Raw genomic sequence first — 23,422 nt, 5'->3', positions numbered from 1 at the left:
GCTACGATGACAGAAGATCATCGTGGAGGACTAGCCATACAACGGCACTGATTTCCATGGAGATCCAAACATTCCCTTACTAGATGGAGAGGACTTCGATGACGAAGGTAAAAAATCAAATTTTTAATTTTGAGATTTTTTAATTATTTTTGGTATATATGTGCTTATAACATTTCTCTTGTTAATGAAGATGTTGGATCAGAGCAGCCAGATGGGATGTCCCCAATAGCCAGGCGCGTCCCTCACCCTATTGATGCTGTCATCCCTTATCAGGAAGGGAGTGACAATGAGGAGGAGATCGCGAGGAACCTTGAGGGGTTAACTCGTGTTATCCCAGAGTATGCTCGGGTAGGAGACATTCCCTGCCAATACCAGAGACACACGGTGGGAGTCTCGGATAAGATCTGCTGATTGCTGACTCATGTTGCACGAGCCGTATCGTGCTACCATGATCACCAAGATGATTAGTTCCTAGGTCCAGCACTTACATATTTTTTGAGGCCTATGTGCCACAGATATATGAAGCCTACGAGCTGCTGATGTTATTTTAGACACACATATTATTTTTTGGGGTTCTGATTTATCAAATATTCTCACCATATATATATGTTGTATTTTCCTATCTACTATTGTACAAATGGTTTGTTTTATCTTTTACATGTTTCGTAAATGTGTATCCAACATGTAATTAGATAATGCATCTGTCAATGTATTCATGCGTCTAGGAATGTGATGATATGTAATGTAATCAAAATGCCTTTCCAATACTCAGATACGAAGATACATTCTCAATATTTGAGGGTTCCTGACGGAATATTGCCCGTTGAGTTGAAGGATGAAAATCTATGAATCCAGGTTGACAACCAATTCTCTGATGCCCAGAGCGATGGCTTCTAACAACATTTTTATGACTGCATTGTATTCAGCAATGTTGTTGGTTGTGCGACCTAGACAGATACCTTGAAGGTCAATCAAATCACCGTTAGGGTCATAAATAGCCCATACCGTGGATGATAGGTTCCGGGTACTACGGTAAGCACCATCAGTGAAACCAACATGAGGAGTCGCAGACATCTGCAAAGCAAGAAAAGCATAGTAAACAGGAAAGCTGTTTGAAAACTATCACAAAAAACCACGTTGTACAAAAATGAGTCACACAATAATGTACACAAGTAACCATGCAAGATGACCTAAGCATAGTACTTTTTGAGGTGGGAGTCCATGCTGGGACTCGGGTAATCAATCAACACAGAAGGACACCGGAGGTTTACTGTTGTCATGACAAGTAAGCGTCGACTCAGCCAAATAATGGAGTAGGACTCATATAAAGCTTTGTCCCCATGCCCCCTGGGCGAGGGAAGGTTACGAGTCGGATGGCAACCCCATTGCAATAATGGGCAATCGGTAAAATCAGGGAGGGAGAAAAATCCTAAATCCATGAAGGGATAAAGGTGCCCTTGGTTGAAAGATCTTGATCATATCAGGATAAACTCACACATCAATAGACAGTGGAGAAGAGGACTCTTCGAAAATGGTAGACATGACTGCCAGGCGAGGCAAGAACGAGGAGTGATGATGAGTATTGATCCATGGTGGTTCCTCAAGAGACATGATTTCCATGATACCTTCATCAACAAGGAAGGTCTCAGCTAAGGGATCAGGCGATTCCAAAGTGCCAAGCCAAGGGGATTGAGAGTACGTATCGAGAGAGGTCTTCGACATATGAGAATCAGAGGATGTAGAGTTCGAAGTTGAAACAATTTCCATGTAATTGAGTTTGGCAGGAGTAAGCGACATAACCTCACCCCAAGTATCAACAAGATCTGGTGTAGGTATGACCCAAGGATTAGATTTGACCGAGATCATGTTGAAATATGCAGCATGAGGAGGTGGGAGTGGAAAGATACCCATTAAGGCAGAATCTTTGAAGAGACCTGCCCCCACACTCTCATAGGGAGCACCAATGTGCTTGACATATAAAACATTGCCATCTAAGGAGGAAGAGGCAAAGAAACATAGCTGGTCGATGGTGACAATCTTCCCTTGATGGGGAAAATAGATTACGCAAAATAAAGAGGAGGCCACGATATGCATGGCATGAGTCCAACTTCGATCGAGTAGAATATTATAATTGAGATTGGCATCAACAATATCTACTTTGACTTGGACTGTCTTGCCTTCCAGGGTGATGGCATGGTTAGGTAAAACACCGAAGGGTCACGAATCATGCCCATCGAAAGCTTCCAAAGTGTTCGAAGATTGGTTCAGTGCAGGGGAACCAATAGCCTTCCAACATGCGGTTGACATGATGCAGGTGGAAGCACCTTCATCGATGACAGTTCGGTGGATGGTATTCTCATTGATGATTACTTGAATAAGAAAGGAAATCTAATGAGGGAGTCGAGGAACATGGTTCTCTAGATCAAAACATATCAAATTGGAATCGGTGGGATCAATGCCCCCGATAGCTGACAAGAGAGCTTTCCGCTACGATGGGAAGCTTTGGAGCACCTCGAGAGTTGACATGGCTGACGATACCTGAGCCAAATCCTAAACAATATTGTAGTGTTGAGTAGCTCGGGCATTGGGATTATATGAGGATTTTCGGAGTACACCTAGAGAGGGTGGTCGTATAGCGGAATCAGGGTTAGGGCGCTCAATATGCAGAGGGCTAGAACTCGGGGTAGAAGAAGAAGGTGCAACTTCTTTCTCTTTCCCAGCTGCTGAAGTAGGAGTTTGATAGTCTTTCGATCAGGTAGCCACATTAATAGGCATACTCATCATGAACACTTGAGATCTGGAGGAAGCAGATTTGGGTTGGTCTACCATTTGGGTCTACTGAGATGGAAACGACTCTTTGAGGATAGCATGGGTCCCTTTGAGTAGGTGACTAACTTTGGATTGTCGAGGACAATCCTTAGTGTAGTGATATTCCTCAAAAATGAGGCAGGGATACTTAGGTTTCTGTTGCAAAGATTCGCCAGCAGATGATTTGGGAGGACCCTGTTTTGGGGCATCGACTTTAGCTTTTCCTTTGCCTTTATTCTTTCCTTTTGAGGATTTGTCCGATGCAGTAGACTGGACAGTGTGGACATATGAGGTTCTACGAGGGCTAGATGGATTCTGGGATGAACTATTAGGGACAACATTTGAGACCGACTTCTATTTGGAAGAAGTTTTAGCAGGGGTCTAGGATACTGAACCAATAACTCCATCAACGGGAGGTACAACTGGTGACTTTGATGTTGCGGGATCGGATGATGGCCACAGAGCATTGGGTAATAACTCGTATAAAGTGCTAGACTAAGAGTAAACCAGATCCAAGTACTGGGCACGAGCGATGGCCTGCTCTTCAGTGACGCATCCACCCATAGCTATATCGCGAGCAATTGGGGCCACAAATGATTTGGTAAACCATTTAGTGAGCAACTGATCAACAATCTTGAATTTTATCATGCGACGTCTACGTCTCCATTCATGGATGTGATCAGAGATGTGTGTCGCAGTATCTTGCTTAAGCGATGTGAGCAAATAGGTGCCAGTTTCATAGAGAACCGACATTTGGAAATGCGTGAGGAAAGCCATGGATAAAGAATTAAAGTCATGGTAAGTACTTCGAGGTAGCTCGATGTACCATGTCGCTGTAGCACCCGTGAGGGTTCGTTGGAAAATACAGAGAAGAATGGAATCGTCCACGTACAAGTTCGATGAGAACCAGAGGTGATATGTCATCACATGGGCCTGCGAATCTTCTTTAGCTTTCCCATCAAACTTTGGGCCATCTCTTGGTATCTTGGATGGCACCGGAGGCAGTACGATGAATGAAGGATTAGATCATTCATACGATGCAATACATCTAGCAACTCGAGTGTAGCGAAGAAAGGTAATTGGGTGTTAAAAGGCATGGGAGGTCGATAAGCGGGCCCATAGGGAGGAGCCCATCCCTGCTGGTAAGGATTTTGGTCCCATAGTGGGGGATTTTGGCCATATGGCATCTAAGGTTGCCCCCATTGCAGATTACCTTGACCACAAAGAGGGTTTTGACCTTGAATACCTTGGAGCTGTCCAACCATAGGTTGCTGATAAGAAATGTACGGGTTAAAAGGATGTTGAGCTTGTTGACCTTGGACATATTGATATGGGACCTGCTGTCCTTGAACATATGACTGATGAACCTTTTGTCCCTAAACAAAAGGGTTTTGGACCTGCAGTCCTTGGGCATAAGGTTGATACACTGGTTTCCCTTGGACGTAGGGATTTCGTACCTTATTCCCTTGGCCGATAGGATTCTAAACCGGTTGACCTAGGACATGAGGATTTTGAGCCTGCTGCTGTAGGACTTGACCTTGAACCTGCCCCTGTAAGGGTCGACCTTGTTGATATGTATACAAGGGTTGTTATTGATCTGGTTGGTTTTGTTGTTGCAAGGGTTGGCCTTGCGGTTGCAAAATTTGTCCCTGGGGCTGCAGAGGTTGGACCTGCGAGGACATGGGTTGAGAGGTGTACAGACCATATTGCATCTACTGCTGTGTGACTTGCTGCAACTACTGTAAGGATTGACCTTACGGTTGTTGTAGTTGACCTTGCTACGAGATAATTTTCCCTTGCTGTTGTGCAGAGATTCCTTGCTACAACAAAGGTTGCCCTTGTGGTAACAAAGGCAGTCCTTGTTGTTGTAGAGGCCGTCCTTGCTGTTGCAAGGGTACTTGAATAGTTCCCGGGAAATTACCAAACTGAATCTGGCCATAGCGAGGCTGGATGTACTACCTATATTAGAGGGTGTAAGGTTGATTAACCATTCCTTGAGAACCATATGGAACATAAGGATTTTGGTATTGGACCTGAGCCCCACAGAGCTGCTGATACTGAACATTGCTCAATCCAGACGAACCAACGAGATTCTGAGCCTGTTGGTACTAGACATTGGTTGACCCAGTAGGATCAACAGGGTTATAAATAATTCCGGAAGAAGGCTGGTTTATACCAAGCATGTGAGCTTGTAAGCTGCTCACATTAGTGGCACCTGACACCATAGAAACATTTAGGTTCTGCCCCCCCAGGCGGTGGCACAACCTGGCCACTAACTAAAGGGACGAAGGAACTCACAGAGACAATCTTTGAAACTACCGGTCATGCCTGACGGGTAACTGGGATTGATGATACAAGAGTATTCAGAACGGTGGGTTGCATCGAGACTGAAGTAATAGCTTGTTGGGAAGTCGTGTTCATAACGAATGGACCTAAAGTAGGCCTGGTGCTTGATGCCCAAACAAGATTATGGTAAAGTGATGAGGCACTAAGTGTACCTGAAACCAACTGCGCCAAAGACATGTAGTTGGGTGGCAAACTAGCAGGAATGCCTTCTGAAAAGGGGAAACCCTAAGGAGGAAACTGCAATTCTTCCCCCTCAACAGTGTGTGGAGTAGAAACTTCGGACCCATTCAGAGATGTGACTGGAGCATCACCTTCGGGTTCCATGTCTGCAAACAAACAATGATGAATGGTCGAACGAGTACGAGGGGATAGTTCCAAAGGAACACCCTACTGGTCGTACGGGCTGTAAGGACACTGCAGTGATATCAAAACATGGTCAAAGAAAAGGTTCAGAGGGTAGATAACCAGTCCAAGCTGACCATCAGTGGTCGACGAGTTCTCTGGAGTTCAAACGGGGTTGTCCGGAGATTTCGGGCCAAGATCAGGGATGACCCAGTATCGAAAGTAGGCAGAGGATGAGATGACACCAGTTGAATACTCAAAACAATTACGAGTTCAACATCTTGGTCCTCGAGTGACTCTAGTAATTCAGGAAGCAGCTACTTAGACAATCTTTCAGATGGAGGAGAGGAAGAGGAATTGGGTGAACAAGGTGATTCAACCACGATGACCTTGTCTTAGTCAATGGAACAATTAACTTCAAGGCTTTAAAAATGCTATTTTAAGGAAACTCATGATTTGGTCTTAGAAAAGGACTAACAAGGTGTTTTGGATCGTGGGAAAACAATTATTAAGACACATAAAAGACTGATGCTCTTTCATTTTTTAAGAGTCGAGAAAGAAACAAAGATGGCTCTATTGCTTTCGATTGGAAACGAGCTTGAAAGGACAAGTGCTAGAATGATCTTTTAAGTTTGATGAGTCAAAATGATCAAATGAATGCTTTGGATGATCTAGGTAAACAAGATTACCAGGCAACCGTGAACTGCAGAATACCTCTTGGCAAACCAAGAAGTACAAGCAGGCAATCTCCCCAAATGCTGTGTTCGGTGTATCACGTTTGCAAGGCGGCCGACTCAGCTTCCTAAGGATAAAAGGATTGCAGCCTAGTGGGGTCTCCCATTATATACTCGATGGTACGGGGAGCACAAATCCATACTAGCACTGTCTAATGCTGAAGCTAACGACAACTGCTAGGTTTAAAGACACCAGAACATGTCTCTAGCCTAGACCTTCTAGATATGATCGTTAATGTCAAATGCGCCTTAGGTTAATTGAATTCATTTTAAAGTTAATCTTGAGTTATGTTTTAGTTTTTAGGTTTTAGCGATGCTACTCGAAAAACCTTAAATGCAACTAAATGAGACAAGACCCTTTCAATTTGATGAAATTCCTACACTAGAGAGGGTAGAAACTACTCAATCAAATGCAAACAATCAAGCAACTGAAAAACAAAATGATCTTTCACTACCTTACTTTTTCAAAAAATAAACTAATGAAAAATGCATTCCAATTCCTAATTTCTTGACAAGAACTTATCTATTAGTCCTTTCAAAAGAAAAAAATTCTCTTCCTTTTTCAAATGCTGATGCAATTCTAGTCTTTTGATGATGCAAATTATCATAGCACAATGATGCAACAAGCTAGAATTTCATACTTTTTCATGAAACAACGAAACAAACTTTTCACATATAATCTTTCAATGAAACTTTTTTCGAGACAATAAGCTCTTCAAGCAGATGAAAACATGAAAAGATAAGTTCATTCAAATCAATGAAACACTAACTTTACCAAACACAAGACAAGCAACGTAATCCATGCCGGAAACGAAGCGTTTAGGCAAGCAAACAAAAAATTTTCAAACTTGTGCAAAAAGAGGTCGAAGTCGTAAAAAGGACCAAAAACAAAATGAAAAGAGCAAGCACACCTACAACCCAACCTATTGAGTTCACAAACTACTAAATGGAAAACCAACTAGATGCCCTAGTGTCATTGGCCACTCAATGACTCAATCAATCAAGCAGAAATATGATAAGCCAATAAGAAAACAAAACCAAATGAAAAGTAGCTTTCTAGTCAGGGAGAAAATGGTCCAACAGGCTTACGAGGTCAAAACCACAAGAGCAAAACACACTAGCCAAGATTGGGGTCAGGCCCTAATCTTCACTTACAGGCATCAGCGCGACTGCCTAACTGACAACAAGAGCCAGAGGCTGGTCGGTGCGACTGTTTCTTAGCAACTCGCGCTGATCGATGCAACTGTTAGTGAATTAAGTGCATTGATAGAGGGAGATAAGGAAAAATAATTTTTTTTTGAAACAGGGACCAGATCTACTACTAATAATTTTAGACTTAGACCAATAAGCAGGAGACAAGCAATAGAACCAAAGGGAAAAAGTGGAACTAGAAAAGTTCTCACAAAATCATGAAATCCAAGAAAAAAAAAAGGATTGGGACCCCAGTGGAGTCACCAATTTGTGGTGAAGTAAAATTATAAGTGTGGACATGAACGGATTCCTCTAGCCCGATAATGGGTCTAGCCACAACAGATACATTCTATGGAAGATTTCCTTAGGTTAGAATCAATCAAGAGGGCCTACCTCTTGGTCCGCTTATCCTGCTTGATGATGTCCTTGCTTGCTCGCTCCAGCTATCTCTCACTTCCTTATTCAAGCACCTGAAACAAGTAAACAACAACAGACAACAAACATGGTAATAGACAAATTGTAATTCAACCTACTTAACAAGTCAAGAAACATTAAGCCATGAATATGTAATATTACAAAACATGTAGGAAATCAATCGATAGTTGCATATATTAATATCAAAGAGAGATTACAACCATTTGTCTTGACGTTGCAGTCCTCCTCTGACAAGACCAGGTTCCCACACACTTCTGCTAGCATTCCATGATGGCCTCAATCAACAATATTTTTAAATATCTTCCCTTTAGGCTTCACTCTGAACCAAATCACACTTCTCCCTCACACAACTAAATTGCTACAACTAGTAATAGCTTGCTGTCTACTCCAAACCAAAATAGCATAAGCACATCAACATCAACACTCTAACCAACTTGTGCTTGGGAAGAAGGGAGGTTTATATAGGAAAAATGGATGGGAGATGGATCCTATTCTCATGGGAGAAGGTCGTATCGCTTGAGGTAGTTCCATCATTATAGGGGAAAGGAGCCCAAATTGTCATCCTCGACCCCATCCGGCCAAACCATTTACCAAAATTTTGTTACGAAGCTTCTAGAGCTGGAAGCTTCAGCTCCTAATTTAAAAAAAATTCTATAACAGGACCGATGCAACTGGAGCACAGCTCAGTAACTTCGGTCGGTGTGAGGAGTAGTGCTAAACTCTGCACATCTGCGCAGGGAAGACAAAGGTCATTAGTGCCGGTCATGTAAATTGGGCAAAACAAAATTTTTAGGGGAAATGGTACAAAAGGGAATTTATTTGCTCATGAAGAGGGACACAATGGGAGTTTCTTCATGAAGGCAAAGCATGCGGGGTTCATTGTAGAGGTCCTCCAGGATCAAGGATCGGGGAGTACAGGGATAGTGAAAAAATGTTGTGTAATAGGCCTCCAGTGATGGGTCAAAATTTTGTGTGAGGGGCCAAGGGCACCCATGGGAATCAAACTCAAGACCTCTACCCAAGCACCAAGAGTCTCAACTAACACACCACAACAATGTTACTTAACAACCTAAGGTCTCGAGGTGTAATTAAAGTTGAGCGCATGTCATATTGGTGATAGGGTCGGGGTTAAGCCCTAACCCTGGTCCCCACGCCCACATAACCATGGGGCAGGACCGCGGGCTAGGGCTTAGCCTCAACGTGTTGTTCACGACCCATAATAGAACGCATAGCAGTTGAAACCATGGCGAGAGTTGGATGGGGACCAACCCCGGGTCACATGTATCCAATACGACCACAAGTGCGGAGTAGAAGGGCAGCCAATCCCTTGGCATTTATAGTGGGGGCCATCCCCAAGGACTATGGCCCACAATATGACGAAGTCCATCAAATTTTTGGGTGCACACGACAGGTGGACACTAGGTCCCGGTTTTATGGGGTGCATACGACCATGATGTAATGTGTTGGGGGCCCGACCGATGGGGGTGAGAAATTAGCCCCGACCCCTAGGCGCGTGGCCCCATATGACCTCAAATTTTGGAAACTGCACATTAGTGGTCAAGTTAACTATCCGATAATTTCACTTGTCAAGTGGGATGGTAGGTCAGGTTTGCACACCATCTCTAGGATTGCGGTTCTCAAGCTAGATTTGGGTCGAATTATAGGATGATTAGCTATGGAACTTGGGAAAAACTTATAACAGGAATAAATTTCTCATTTTTTAGCCAAATCTGCAGAAAGAAACCATATGGGGTTTTTAATAGTTTCGGATCCATTGGAGACATTTGTTTTTCCATTATGAACATTGCAAGGCCATGAAAACACAAATTTGAGCACATAATGAAAGAGGCCCTACAATGGAAGTTGGACCAGGAGGTGTAGCTTAGGAGAGGGCTGAAATCCTTTATCATGTTTTTTGTTATGCGTTTCTGATATGATATTTTGTCTATGTTTTGGTTATTAATTAAGTTTAAAAATCACTTGTTTATGTGTTTTGTAACTTGATCCATTACCCAAAATACATAAAATTTCACTTGCAATTTGTTCATCACCTTCAAGTTTTCAATTACAGATCATTTTGGTATCAGAGCATCAGGTTTTTATGAAGGTTTGATTTTGGTTGCAAGAGTTTTCTAATGCTTACAAGGTTGAAGCTTAAAAGAGGAGAAGGAGAAATTGTGGAGCCGAGATCTAAAATTGTTTCAAGGATAAAAAGCACACCTCAAGCTTCAATAGTCATGGCACATGAAGAAGGTCCTGAAGGGATGTCTGAAGATAAAAGAACTTTCAGAAAATCTTTCTTTGAGATGTCTAAAATGGTAAAGTTTCTTTATGAAGAGAGGAATTCAAGGTTGTATGGAGAGGCCCAAAACCTCCAAAAGGAGATGGAAGAAAAGGAGACAAACCTCCAAAAGGGAATGGAGGGAACGGTAACAAACCACCACCTTCACCTCCATCATCATCCTCATCTTGATCCTCATCTTATGCTTCTTCTACCCTTTCACAAACACCTCCAAATTCTCCAAAGGGAAATGGTAAAACTCCTTTTCTTACGCTTGATATAAAGTTTGAATTGCCTACGTACAATGGGGAGGTAAATGATGGGAAATTGGATAATTGGGTTTGTAAAATTGAAGTGTATTGTAGGATACAAATAATCAAGGATGATGAGACGAAAAGTCAACTTTATTCTCTTAGATTGGAAGCTGCAACACTTATTTGGTGGGAAGCTAAAAATCAAGAGGACATGAAGAAACATTGTAAGGTTTTATCCTCTTGGAATGATTTTTTTGTTGCAATAAGAAGGTAATTTTATCCATTAGCATACATGCAAAAAACTATTTTGGATTGGAAAATCTGTAGACAACCTAAGGGGAAAAATGTGCAAAGATATACTCAAGAATTTAGGAAAAGGGATTTGATTTTGGGTATATATTTGTCCTCTCAAGATACTTTTCTCAAATACATTGGAGGATTACATAGTTACTTGAGACACACAATTCTCATGTTTAACCCTACAAAACTATATGAAGTTTGTGTACAAGAAACACATTTAGAGGCAAGAGGGAAAAATGTTTCTAAAGAAACTAGTGAGAAATCATTCAAGTCTGGAGAAAAAGGAAAAGTGAAGTTTAAAGGCAAGGAAAAAAAGAATGATTCCATCAATAAAGAAGGAGAAAAGCTCACATGTAAAAACTGTTCGAAATAAGGCCATGATGAAGACCGTTGTTGGACACTTCATCCTAAGATGACACCCAAAAAGATTAATGACAAGGAGAAAGAAAAGATTGTTGCAACTACACAACAAGATCTAAGATCTGAGAGATTAAACAAAAATCATAGTCATGGGATTGAAAGGTAAGGATTCAATTGTAAGTACTAGTTCTTATAGAAAACCCATTGAAACACAAAATGAAAGAGAAATAATAGAGTCGTCGCATATTAGAATCATCACAAAACATAACAAGGTAGATACTTTGTTTGATAGTGGTTCACAAGCAAACCTGATTTCAGAAGACATTTTCAAGAAACTAAATTTAGAAACCATTCCTCATCCTAAAACTTATCCTTTGGGTTGGGTATGTGACAATGCGATGTTGAAAGTGAAAATAAAATGCATATTTATATTTTCCATCATTGAAAATTTTATTGATGAGGTAGAACTTGATGTGGTACCACTTGAAATTTGTGGGACTGTTTTGGGAAGCCCATACTTATATGAAATGAAATCCATATTTGATCACCATGAGAACAAGTTTAACTTGTTTAAAAATGGGATTTAGTACATTGTTAGAGAACATAACAAGAAGTTGAATTTATCTCTTGTGAATGCTGGAGAAACGAAGAAGTTTTTAGATGCTAGGAAAATTTTTACATTGTTGATGATTAAACATAAAGATGTTGATGAATATGAAGCTTTTCAAGGATATGAATCAAGTTTGAAATATGATTTAATTGAGGTTTCTAATCCATGTGATAAGAAGTTTCATGAGTCTAACATGTTGCCTCCTAAAAGAGGAGATCAATATGAAGTTCATTTGCACAAGATGCATCATTGTTGAACATTGGTATGAATAAGATGTCGATGTTCAAGAATACAGGGGTCAAAAAGCAGAAGAAAACGCTATTTTACAGAGAGTATATTGGTTCTAAAATATCTTCTTGTGGGTTTCATAATGTTTTGGCTTTGAGGAAGAATGGTGCATGGTGATGGTGATCACATTTGGTAAAGAGTCATGCCAAGTGCAAGGCTAGACATGCTAAGCATCGTTATGACTACAAGTGTTCAAGGTGAAGTGAACTTGAAATTGAATAATTCTTCTTTGATTGATGTTCAAGGAGAGAATGTTCATATTTATTTAACAAAATTTTTCTCTTATAAAAATCTTGAAGAATTGCACCAAGGTCCTATCCTTGACAGAGAAACAGGAACTTCAAGAAGAAGGAATAGGAGACACCTTCATATGAGGTTCCAAAGTACCAATTCAGGCATCCAAATGGATTGAGAAGGGAAGGGTGAGGGAACAGTACTGTCATTTGTTTGTTGATTGAAAATGAACTTTTGGAGGTGCAAAATCTTCCAATGGAGAGGAGTGATCCAAGGGATCAATTTAGTGCTCAAAATTCAAAGTGTTCAAAAGTTCTCGAAAGATGTACCAGTGTGTAGATCTCCGTGATCTGAATCCAACACAACTTTAATTGTTCTAAATTGATATCATATGCTCTCAATATCACATTCTGATTTAATTCTCAAATAGGCAAAATTTTTCTGAATTGATAAGGTGACTGTATATTTTGGGTCAATGGTAGGTTGCCACTTGGCCACTCCTAATTGGTCCAAAAATTTGGAATTTCATTGGCTCAATTTTTTTTTATACCATGCTGATTCGAATTTTTTATTAACATCTGGGTAGACTGTGTATTTGGGCGGACCAATGCGGAAGAGCCACGTGGGCCAATTGGAGGCTACCACATGGCCTCCATTGATGGGTCAAAGTTTTGTGTGAGGTGCCAAGGGCACCCATGGGAATCGAACTCAAGACCTTTTCCCAAGCACTAAGAGTCTCAATCAACGCGCCACAACAATGTTACTTAACAACCTAAGGTATCAGGGTGTAATGAACATTGAGCACATGTCATATTGGTGATAAGGACGGGCTAGGCCCCATGCCTGTTCCCCACACACACATAACCATGGGGCAGGACTATGGGTCAAGGCTTAGCCCCAACGCCGTGGTCACAACCCATGATATAACACATAGTACGAAAAATCATGGCGAGAGTTGGATGGGTTCCAACCCATAGGGGACCATCCCTGGGCCACATGCAATTAATACGACCACCAACGCTGAGTACAAGGGGGGCTAGCCCCTAGTCCTGGTAGAGGGGGCCAACCCGAGGGCATATGGCCCGCAATATGACCAAGTTTGTCGGAGTTTTGGGCATGCGTGACAGGTGGACTACAGGTCCCAGTTTTATTCGGCGCATATGACCACGATGCAACGTGTTGGGGGCCTGGCCGGTGGGGCCAGGTGGTTAGCCCTTGCCCTTGGGCACGTGGCCCCATATGAACTCAAGTTTAGGAAATTAGGCATTAGTGTACAGGTTAACTGTTCGAAAACTTTGCCCATTAGTCGGGATTATAGGCCAATTTTTCATGTCGATTCTAAGTTTGGGGTGCTCAATCTAGATTTGGGTCGTATTGTAGGATGATTAGCTATGAAATTTGGGGAAAACTTGTAACAAGCATAAATTTCTCGGTTTTTGGGCAAATGAGGTGTAGAAATAACCTAGATGGGGGTTTTTGAAAGTTTTGGATCCATTGAGACATTTTTTTTGCATTTTGAACATTGTAAAGACATGAAAACACAAATTTGAGCACCTAATGAAAGAGGCCTTGCATTGGAAACTGAACAAGGAAATGTAGCCCAGGAGAGGGGTGAAATCCTTTATCATGTTTTCTATTATGTGTTTCTTATATGGTATTGTTAGCTATGCTATTTATTTCAACATTTGAAGGTAAAATGCATGCCTGATCGAGTTTTCTATAATAAAAGTAGGATTTGCAGCAGCCAGCCCGCCCTTTCCCCTTTACTCTGCTCACGCTCTCATAACTCCCGCTACCTCTGTTTTCCTCTAAATTTCTCCATAAAGCCAGATTTCCCTAGGTCCCCGGTTGCGAGGTTTGAACCCATATGACTATATTCATATAACCGCGCGCTGTTAGTGTTGCTGTCCCTGTCACATCAGTCCCGAAAACGTGTGCATTAATTCCCGCCGTTCGATTGTCCATCTCGCAATCCAACGGCAGTCACACCTCCCACCGCTGAAACCTGCCTATTGTGATCGCTCGGCTATGTACGTATACGACTCACCTTCGGTAAGCAGTGCGGGGAATACCGCCCGCCACCAAAACCATCGTCCCCGCCGATTATCTCCTGCGCATCTTTCGCTCCTGATCACCATCAGATCTGCCCGTATAAGATCCGACGTCCCTCGTCTATCCCGATTCCACATCTCCCGATTCCTCCTATCAAATGATCTCAATCGTCCATCTATTTCATCCAACAACTCATATTTGTTGTTCTCGCTTCCTCCCGATAGCCATTGCAAAGCGCTCTCCGCCGTCAATCCACGCTATCCAATGGTGGATCTTCCTCCATGCTGCCCATGTCCATAGCCTATCCTGTGCTCCCAAAGGATAACAGTGATCAGCTACCCTGTACTCAGCGTAGTTATTCCTCAACCACTGCATTCAATAGAAAGGATGGCCGAAGAAGGAAAGGACAGCCTTGAGCAGTTACAAGCATTTATCAGTCATGGAATGTCTTTTATACCACACTCCAGCTGCTCAAGAAGGACAACAGAGTACCAGAGAATGTCAAATTCATTTATGGAAACAGCAGACCGTAGCAGAGGCCCATTTCAGATAGTTAATGTGGTTGGTGGTCAGTTATGACCCCTTCATGCATAGCATAGCAGAACATTTTTGTAATCAACTTCTATATATACCCAGAACATAGATGTAGTCTGAGATGATGGTTGATGGTTCTGGTTTTGATGTAAGATTCAACTTCTGGAGACTGTAACTACTGTGATACTTGCAGCGTCTGGTCTTCATTTTCAGCTAATACAAGCTTCTTTTGCTGTTAATTGCTCACATTCCACTTCTTCTCTGTTCTAGGCTGTGCCTGTCATGCATTTTTCATGTACTCTTGATATTTAGCATTTGAGGGGCTGTTATCCCACCATTGTGTTAGAATCTAGTATGTATCATTGAATGTGTTATGCAGGTTTCTATTATTTTAGTGCCAGAGAGCTGTCATCCTGTCTGTGCATTAAGAAATGGATTTGCAGACCTTTTTACTAGTTGTAGTTGGCCATCACATGGTCTTGTGCATCTACTGGTGTGGTCAGTATTCTCCATCTTCACCTACTCCTTAAACTGTGAGTGATTGGTGGTCTAAAGCCTTGTAGTCTGGGGGTGATCACCCATGTCTGGAGTTAAGCATAGTAGAAGAGGTTATCTGGCTTGAATATGCATCATTCCTTCCATTCATCCATTTCCAACATTTTGTTGAAGTTTGTAATGTTCCCGAGCATCTCCTAGATACAACATAGGAGAGTTTCTTGGGGTGATAACATTAATTGGCACCGTTGCCGGGGATCGAAGATTGAAGCTCAGCTTCCCTGGGAAACGACACAGTTCCAGATTTTGATGATAGACATTAATTGGCGTCATTGTCGGGGATCGAAGATTGAAGCTCAGATTCCCTGGGAAATGACACAGTTCCAGATTTTGATGATATACATTAATTGGCATCGTTGCCGGGGATCAAAGATTGAAGCTCAGATTCCCTGGGAAACGACACAGTTCTAGATTTTGATGATAGACAAAGTCTGGGCACATTTCTAGTTGTAATCATCTATCTGGTGACTCCATTGGAGGAAGACCAACCTTTGGCGACTCCACATTGAAGTTATGGCTCAGTTTGTGAGACATACTCGAAGAAATCCTCAGAAATCACCCGTTGTACCAGTTCCTGACCCTGAGAAGATCGTTAAGCCGAAGAGAACATCACAAAAAGGAGCATCAGGATCAGGTAAGCCAAAAAAATCTTATGTATCTCTGCAAGAGGAGGCTATAGTTGAGAATGTATCTTTTGAAGATATAAAGCCTAGTGTTGCTAGTGAGAAATTTCCTGCAGAGATTCATACAGCTCCTTGTTCAGTTAGTTCTCTTTTGAATCTCAGTCCAAAGAAAGCTTCCCATATAGTCCATAATATCCCTTTGTCTCTGTCATCCATTTCATTGTTTCATACTGCTCAATATAACAGTATCCTTCCACATATCCCAGTCATGGCAAGCCAGCAAGCTCCCACGAAGATAGAAAGAATTGTTGCTGCTAGATATGGACCTTTGGTCTTGCTTGTTCCTCTGAATCCCATGCATGCAGGAGAATATTAGAAATATATGCCTAAATTCACAGGTATAGATGGGGTAACTGCTGAAGAACACCTTGAGGCTTTTTATAGTTATGCTGATAACTTAGACATTAGTGAAAATGATGTCTGGATGAGATCTTTTGTCCAGATCCTCGTTGGAAAGGCTAGAAAGTGGTTCAAAGAATTGCCCCCTGTATCTATCGCTAATATTGAAGCCTTAGATGAAGCATTTTTGAAACACTGGGGAGATAAAAAAGATTTGCTATATTATCATACTGAGTTTGGTAACCTGAAGAGAGAAAACGGGGAAACTTTGCCTGATTTTAATAAAAGATTCAATCGTATGTATAGTAAAATACCAGCTGAAGTAAAGCCTACCCCCACCTCTGCCAAACTCACTTATGCCAATAATTTTGACTCTGATTTCTGCCTATTATTGAGAGAGAGAAGATGCACTACTCTGGCTGATATGCAAGATGTAGCTCTAAAAGTAGAGTCTAATATTATGGCTGTAGAAAAGCTCAAAAGTCATGCTGACAGAAGGAGGCAGAGAGGTCAGGCTTCTACTTCCTCTGCATCATCTTCAGAACCCAAATTAGATAAAATGACTAAGATGATAGAGTCATTGGTTGCTAAAATATCTAAGCTGAAGGTTGAGCAGAATTCAGGAAAGATAAGGCAGCATAACACTTTTGCTCCAAGAAACCCAAATCCTTTCAGAAGAGCAAATGAACAGTTGCAAATCATTCAGAGGGGTGATGGACCAAAAGAAGAACAAAAAGTTAAAGCTCATTTTCAGAATGTAGTCATGGAGGAAGAGTTGATTGAAGATGAGGATGAAATACATTGCATGGAAGATAAAGGCAGTGCTGCCTTTTTGACATTAGTTGCATACGAAGAATCTTTGCTGCAAGAACAAGACAGTCAATAATGGGACAGAGAGGCTATTCTGCAGACTGATGAGCAAGGGAGATATAATCTGAGGTCACATGAAAATAATGTCAAGGAGAACCCTGCCCAAAAAGCTGTTGTCCAAACTGAGTTACAGAATATCAGACAGAAAAAACCAGTAGCTGACCCAGTCATCCTCAAAGCACTAGCTCAAGAGGTAAGAGGTCCTGATAAGTCCCCTTCCCCTTTCAGCTTTGAAGCAAAAGTCCAGAAGTTAAAAATATATGTGCCTCTGTTAGAACTTGTAAAGAGTGAAGTGTTTAGAAAGCCTATCCTTGAAGCCCTTGAGCTGAAAACCACACAAACCTCCACTGACTCTGTCAATTTGCAAGATGATAAGCCTGCAGTTGTGCTTAGCCCAATGACTGAACCTGCTGATGATAATTCTCCATCTTTTTATGTTTCCTTGACCATTCATGATAAAATCCTCCACAACTGTCTGCTAGACACAGGGGCTAGCCACAATCTGATGCCAAAGGCTATCATGGAAGAGCTAGGCCTTGATATTACCAGACCATACCATGATCTATTCTCATTTGATTCAAGGAAAGTGAGATGCCTAGGATTGATCAAAGACCTAGCCATTACCCTAACTCAGCTCCCTATGAAGAGCATGGTGATGGACATTGTGGTAGCAGATGTCCCTCCTAAGTTTGGCATGCTGCTGTCCAGAGGATGGATTAAGAGACTAGGTGGGACTTTACAGAATGATTTATCTTATGCCACTGTCCTAGTATTTGGAGGAGAAAGCAGGAGATTGTATAGAGAAGCACAGCTGGCATACATCATCACTGATGAGAAGAACCCGTCCAATCATCCCATTTATGCTGTGGAAACTGATTTTGGGGCTTGTATTCTCCAAATTGAAGAATCTCAGAAGGCCTCGATGCAGCTCAGGAAACAAATAGTTCAGGCTAACCAAGAGCAAGGAAGTCAAGTTTGGGAGATGTTCTTTGATGGAGCATGTTCCAGGGAAACTGCAGGAGCAGGGGTGGTGCTGATATCTCCACAACAAGATAGCACCCAGCTATCTTTTAAGCTGGCCTTCCAAGTCACCAACAACATAGAAAAGTATGAAGCTCTATTGTTGGGCCTTAACGCAGCAAAAGACAAAGGAATCAAGAACATAAAGGTGTTTGGAGATGCTGATCTTATCATTCAGAAAGTAAACAGAACATTTCAAGCAAAGCACCCAAGGCTGAAAGCATACAGAGATGAGGTATTGACACTCAAAGATTCTTTTGATAGTTTTTGTATCTCATATATCCCTAGAGCCAAAAACCAGCTTGCTGATTCCCTTGCTGTGTTTGCTAGCATGTTTATCCCTCCTACACCTCCCGGACTAGTTTATGAAGTCCAAATGAAATATAGGCCATCCTTGCCTAATAATGTCCAGCATTGGAAAGTTTTTGATGATGATGATGAAATAAATAGGTTTCTGCAAGTCATTGATGAGTTTTCTGAAATGCAAATTGACCAAGAGAATGAAGCCTTGGAAGGAAAACCCCAGTCCCAGCTTAGAAATAAAATTGGCAAAGATAGTATTGTCCAACTGCCCAGCAATCATATACCTAGGGGTTTAGTTCCTTTAGAAAAGCTGTTTGACCAGAATGATGTGCCTTACAAGGCTACCCAAAAAGAAGACTGAACTGCAGTCTGTGAGCATGATATAGGGAGTCCAGGTTGGCCTAGATACGTAAATCTGTCTTCCCATCTCTCTGCTGACCAAAGTTCTGAATATTGCAATTTAAAGAAGCAATTTGCTGATGTGTTTGCCTGGGAATATAGTGACCTGAAAACCTATGATAAAAAGATTATTCAGCATAAAATCCCTTTAGAGAAAGACACCATCCCTTTCAAGCAGAAGCTGAGGCCTATAAATCCCTTGCTCCTTCCTATGATTGAAAAAGAAATCAAGAAGCTATTGGCTGCCAAGATTACAGTCCCTCTCAGATATTCCAAGTGGGTAGCCAACCTAGTAGTGGTGAGGAAGAAAAATGGAGAAATCAGACTCTATGTTGATTTCAGAAACTTAAACAAATGCTCTAAGAAAGACAACTATCCTCTACCCAAGATGGAGCATTTGCTGCAAAAGGTCTCAGGAGCCAAAGTAATGTCTTTCATAGATGGATTTTCAGGTTTTAATCAGATTGTTGTAAATCTAGATGATCAAGAAAAGACTGCATTCACTACTCCTTGGGGCACTTTTATGTATGCCAAAATGCCTTTTGGATTGATGAATGCTGGAGCCATCTTTCGGAGAGGTATGGATATAGCATTTGTGGGAGAGAAGGATAAGTTTGTCCTTATCTACCTTGATGATATAACAGTATACTCCAGCAGCCATCAAGACGACTTGTAGCATTTAAAAAAAGTATTCTTGAAGTGCAGAAGGTTTGGGATTTTAGTCAATCCTAAAAAGTCGTAGTTTGCTTTAGAAGAAGGCAAGCTGTTAGGAAATATTGTTTCTGCTACAGGTGTTTGAATTGACCCAGAAAGAGTCAAGGCCATACAAAATTTGTCTGTCCTGAGATCAAAAAAGGATATTCAGTCCTTTCTGGGAAAAATAAATTTTGTGAGGAGGTTTATCCCGAATTTTACAGAAATTGTAAAGCACATTACTTCCATGTTGAAGAAGGATCGGAAATCAAGTGGGCTGATTCAGCAAGAACGTCATTTGATTCCATTAAAAAAGCTATTATGGAAGCTCCTACTTTAATAAGTCTAGATTACAGCAAGGAGTTCCATATTTTTTCGTTTGCCTCTGAAGACACCATTGCAGCAGTTTTATTGCAAGCAGATGAAGAAGGCTTAGAGCATCCGGTGGCATTCTTCAGCAAAAACTTAAGGGATGCTGAACTGAGATATGACATTATTGAGAAACAAGCATATGCTCTTATCAAATCTTTGAAAGCTTTCAGAGTTTACATTCTGCATTCCAAGATAATTGCATATGTACCCTCTGCTGCAATTAAAGATGTCTTAACACAACATGATGCTGATGGAAGAAGGGCTAAGTGGATTGTAAAACTAATTGAGTTTAATATAGAATTGAAGCCCACCAAACTTGTCAGAGGTCAGGGTCTTGCCAGACTGTTAGCTGAAGAAAATTGCAGATCATTGGATGTTGATTTCCTATGCACAATTGCAGAAATTGGTCAGACAGATGAAGAAGAGGAAGCAGCTGAACCAGAGAGAAAGCAGTCAGTGGCTGAAAATCTAGCTTCTTGTGATTGGTATTATGCAATAGTTAAATTCTTGCTGAAGCTAGAAATCCCTCCAAGCTTAAGCACAAGTCAAGCCAGAACTATTAAGCTTAGAGCAACTAAATATTGCATTAATGAAAATCTGCTCTACTGGAGGGATCCATTTGGAATGCTTTTGAGGTGTCCGGACAAAGAACAGTCAATAGAAGTTATGCAGCAATTTCATTCCAGCATGTGTGGAGGGCACCATTATTGGAAGACTACAGCCCATAAAATCCTCAGAGCTGGGTATTACTGGCCCTCTTTATTTTCTGATGTATTTTCATTTGTTAAATCTTGTGACAAGTGCCAAAGATTTGAAGGAAAGCAACAGTTGAAGTCCCTGCCCTTAAAACCCATATGTGCAAAAGGACCTTTTCAACAATGGGGCTTGGATTTCATTGGAGAAATCAATCCACATTCCAGTGGCCAACACAAATGGATATTAGCAGCTACTGGTTACTTCACTAAGTGGATTGAAGCAATCCCTACCAGAAAGGCTGATCATAATGTGGTCATGAAGTTTTTAACAAAGAATATATTTACCAGATTGGGTTGTCCACATAAATTAATCATAGATAATGCAGCAGCCTTCAGAGCAAAATAATTGGTGGAAATGTGTGATTCAATGGGTATTAAACTGGTTCATTCCACCTCATACTACCCCCAAGGCAATGGTCTAGCAGAATCCTCTAATAAAACCCTGATAAGGATAATTAAGAAGCTGTTAGAGGACAACAAAAAGAATTGGGATTCTAAGCTCAAATATGCACTTTGGGCTGACAGAGTGACCATTAAGAGATCAACAGGGAATTCTCCATTCAAGCTGGTATATGGCATAGAGGCACTATTTCCAATTCAGCTTACTCTTCCTGTGGCAGAGTTCCTGCAACTAGAACAGGACGAGGAAGAAGAGATGGCAAAAAGAATCATAGATTTAGCAGAGGTACACCAGATCAGAGAACAGCTGGTTGAAAAGGCTGCAGCACATCAGAAAAATATCAAGGAAGCCTTTGACAAGAAGGCAAAAGCAGATAATTTTCAGGTTGGAGACTTGGTGCTAAAATGGGATGCGTTGAAAGAGAAGAAAGGCAACCATGGGAAGTTTGATGCTTTCTAGACAGGGCCTTTTATCATTTCTTAGATTCAAGGGAACAATACCTTCATGCTGAAAAGTATGGGGGGAGAAGCAGTTTTTGATGGCCCAGTTAATGGGCGTTTTCTCAAAATTTATATGATTTAAGGTCTTTTGGCCTTAAAATTGTAAATATTTTGTTTTATCAGTTTTAGTGTAGGATCAGTCCGACTCCATGCCCAATGGAACACAGAGAATTTTGGTAATTTGTTTTTCATCAGGAAGGCATTGATATGCAGGTTCTTGAGACCTCACAAGGAGGATCTCATCCCTAGAAGGAGCTAGTGTTAGCTCTACTATTTATTTCAACATTTGAAGGTCAAATGCATGCTTGATTGGGTTTTCTATGATAAAAATAGGATTTGCAGCAGCCATCTTGCCCTTTCCCCTTTACTCTGCTCACGCTCTCATAACTCCCGCTACCTCTGTTTTCCTCTAAATTTCTCCATAAACCCAGATTTCCCTAGGTCCTCAGGTGCGAGGTTTGAACCCATATGACTATATTCATATAACCGCATGTTGTTACTGTTGCTGTCCCTATCACATCAGTCCTGAAAACGTGTGTATTAATTCCCGTCGTCCGATCATCCATCTCGCGATCCAACGGCAGTCACACCTCCCGCCGCCGAAACCTACCCGCGCATTAACTCGCGATCGCGGCAGTTTTCCACCTGTCCCATCGTCCACGTGTCAACCTCCTATTGTGATCACTCGGCTATGTATGTATACCACTCACCTCCGGTAAGCGGTGTGGGGAATACCGCCCGCCACCAAAACCGTCGTCCCCACCGATTATCTCCCGCGCATCTTCCGCTCCCGATCACCGTCGAATCTGCCCGTATAAGATCCGACGGCCCTCGTCTATCCCGATCCCACATCTCCCGATTCCTCCTATCAAATGATCTCAACCGTCCGTCTGTTTCATCCAATGGCTCACATTTGTTGTTCCCGCTTCCTCCCGATAGCCATTGCAAAGTGCTCTCCGCCGTCGATCCACGCTATCCAATGGTGGATCTTCCTCCATGCTGCCCATGTCCATAGCCTGTCCTATGCTCCCGAAGGATAAAAACAATCAGATACCTTGTACTCGACACAGTTATTCCTCAACCACTGCATTCAATAGAAAGGATGGCTGAAGAAGGAAAGGACAGCCTCGAGCAGTTACAAGCATTTATCAGTCATGGACTATCTTTTATACCACACTCCAACTACTCAAGGAGGACAACAGAGTACCAGAGAATGTCAAATTCATTTATGGAAGCAGCAGAATGTAGTAGATGATCCGAATCGGATCCATAGAAAGACTGTCAAGAACCTTGACTGTATCAAGTTGAACAAATGCTTGAAAATTCCAAAACACCAATCGAAAACACCCTGAACCAGTGGCCACGGCAGCCGGTGTGGAACGACGAGGACCTCAGTCAAAGCGCGCTGACCGAGGCCCATGGAGACTGTGCAGGAGGTCAAAATAGCCCCTGGGAGCCCCGGATTGAGAAAAGGAGTTGATTTTCGATGCGCGATCGTTGGGCAAACAAGGATGAAATGGAGGGGCCTTAAGCACTTAGTCATGTTGGGAGCTAGAGGACCGCAAGCAGAAAAAGATAAAGCGCTAAAGTACAATGGTGGGACCCGTGACCTGGAAAATCGGCGGTATTGATCTGGGCACCCTTAAACAGTAAGAGGTTTTGGAGGAGAGCGGAGCGATCCCACTCAGCGATCGACGCGTGGTAGTGGAGGTGAGAGAAAAACTGCCGTGAAGGTGCGTTATCAGTTGAGCAAGCTAACCGTGC

Source organism: Pinus tabuliformis, chromosome 1_1 (genome assembly GCF_031772625.1).
Source record: "Pinus tabuliformis cultivar Carrire ecotype Pingquan chromosome 1_1, CPIR1, whole genome shotgun sequence".
NCBI classification, from domain to species: domain Eukaryota; kingdom Viridiplantae; phylum Streptophyta; class Pinopsida; order Pinales; family Pinaceae; genus Pinus; species Pinus tabuliformis.
This window is presented reverse-complemented; position numbering follows the sequence as displayed.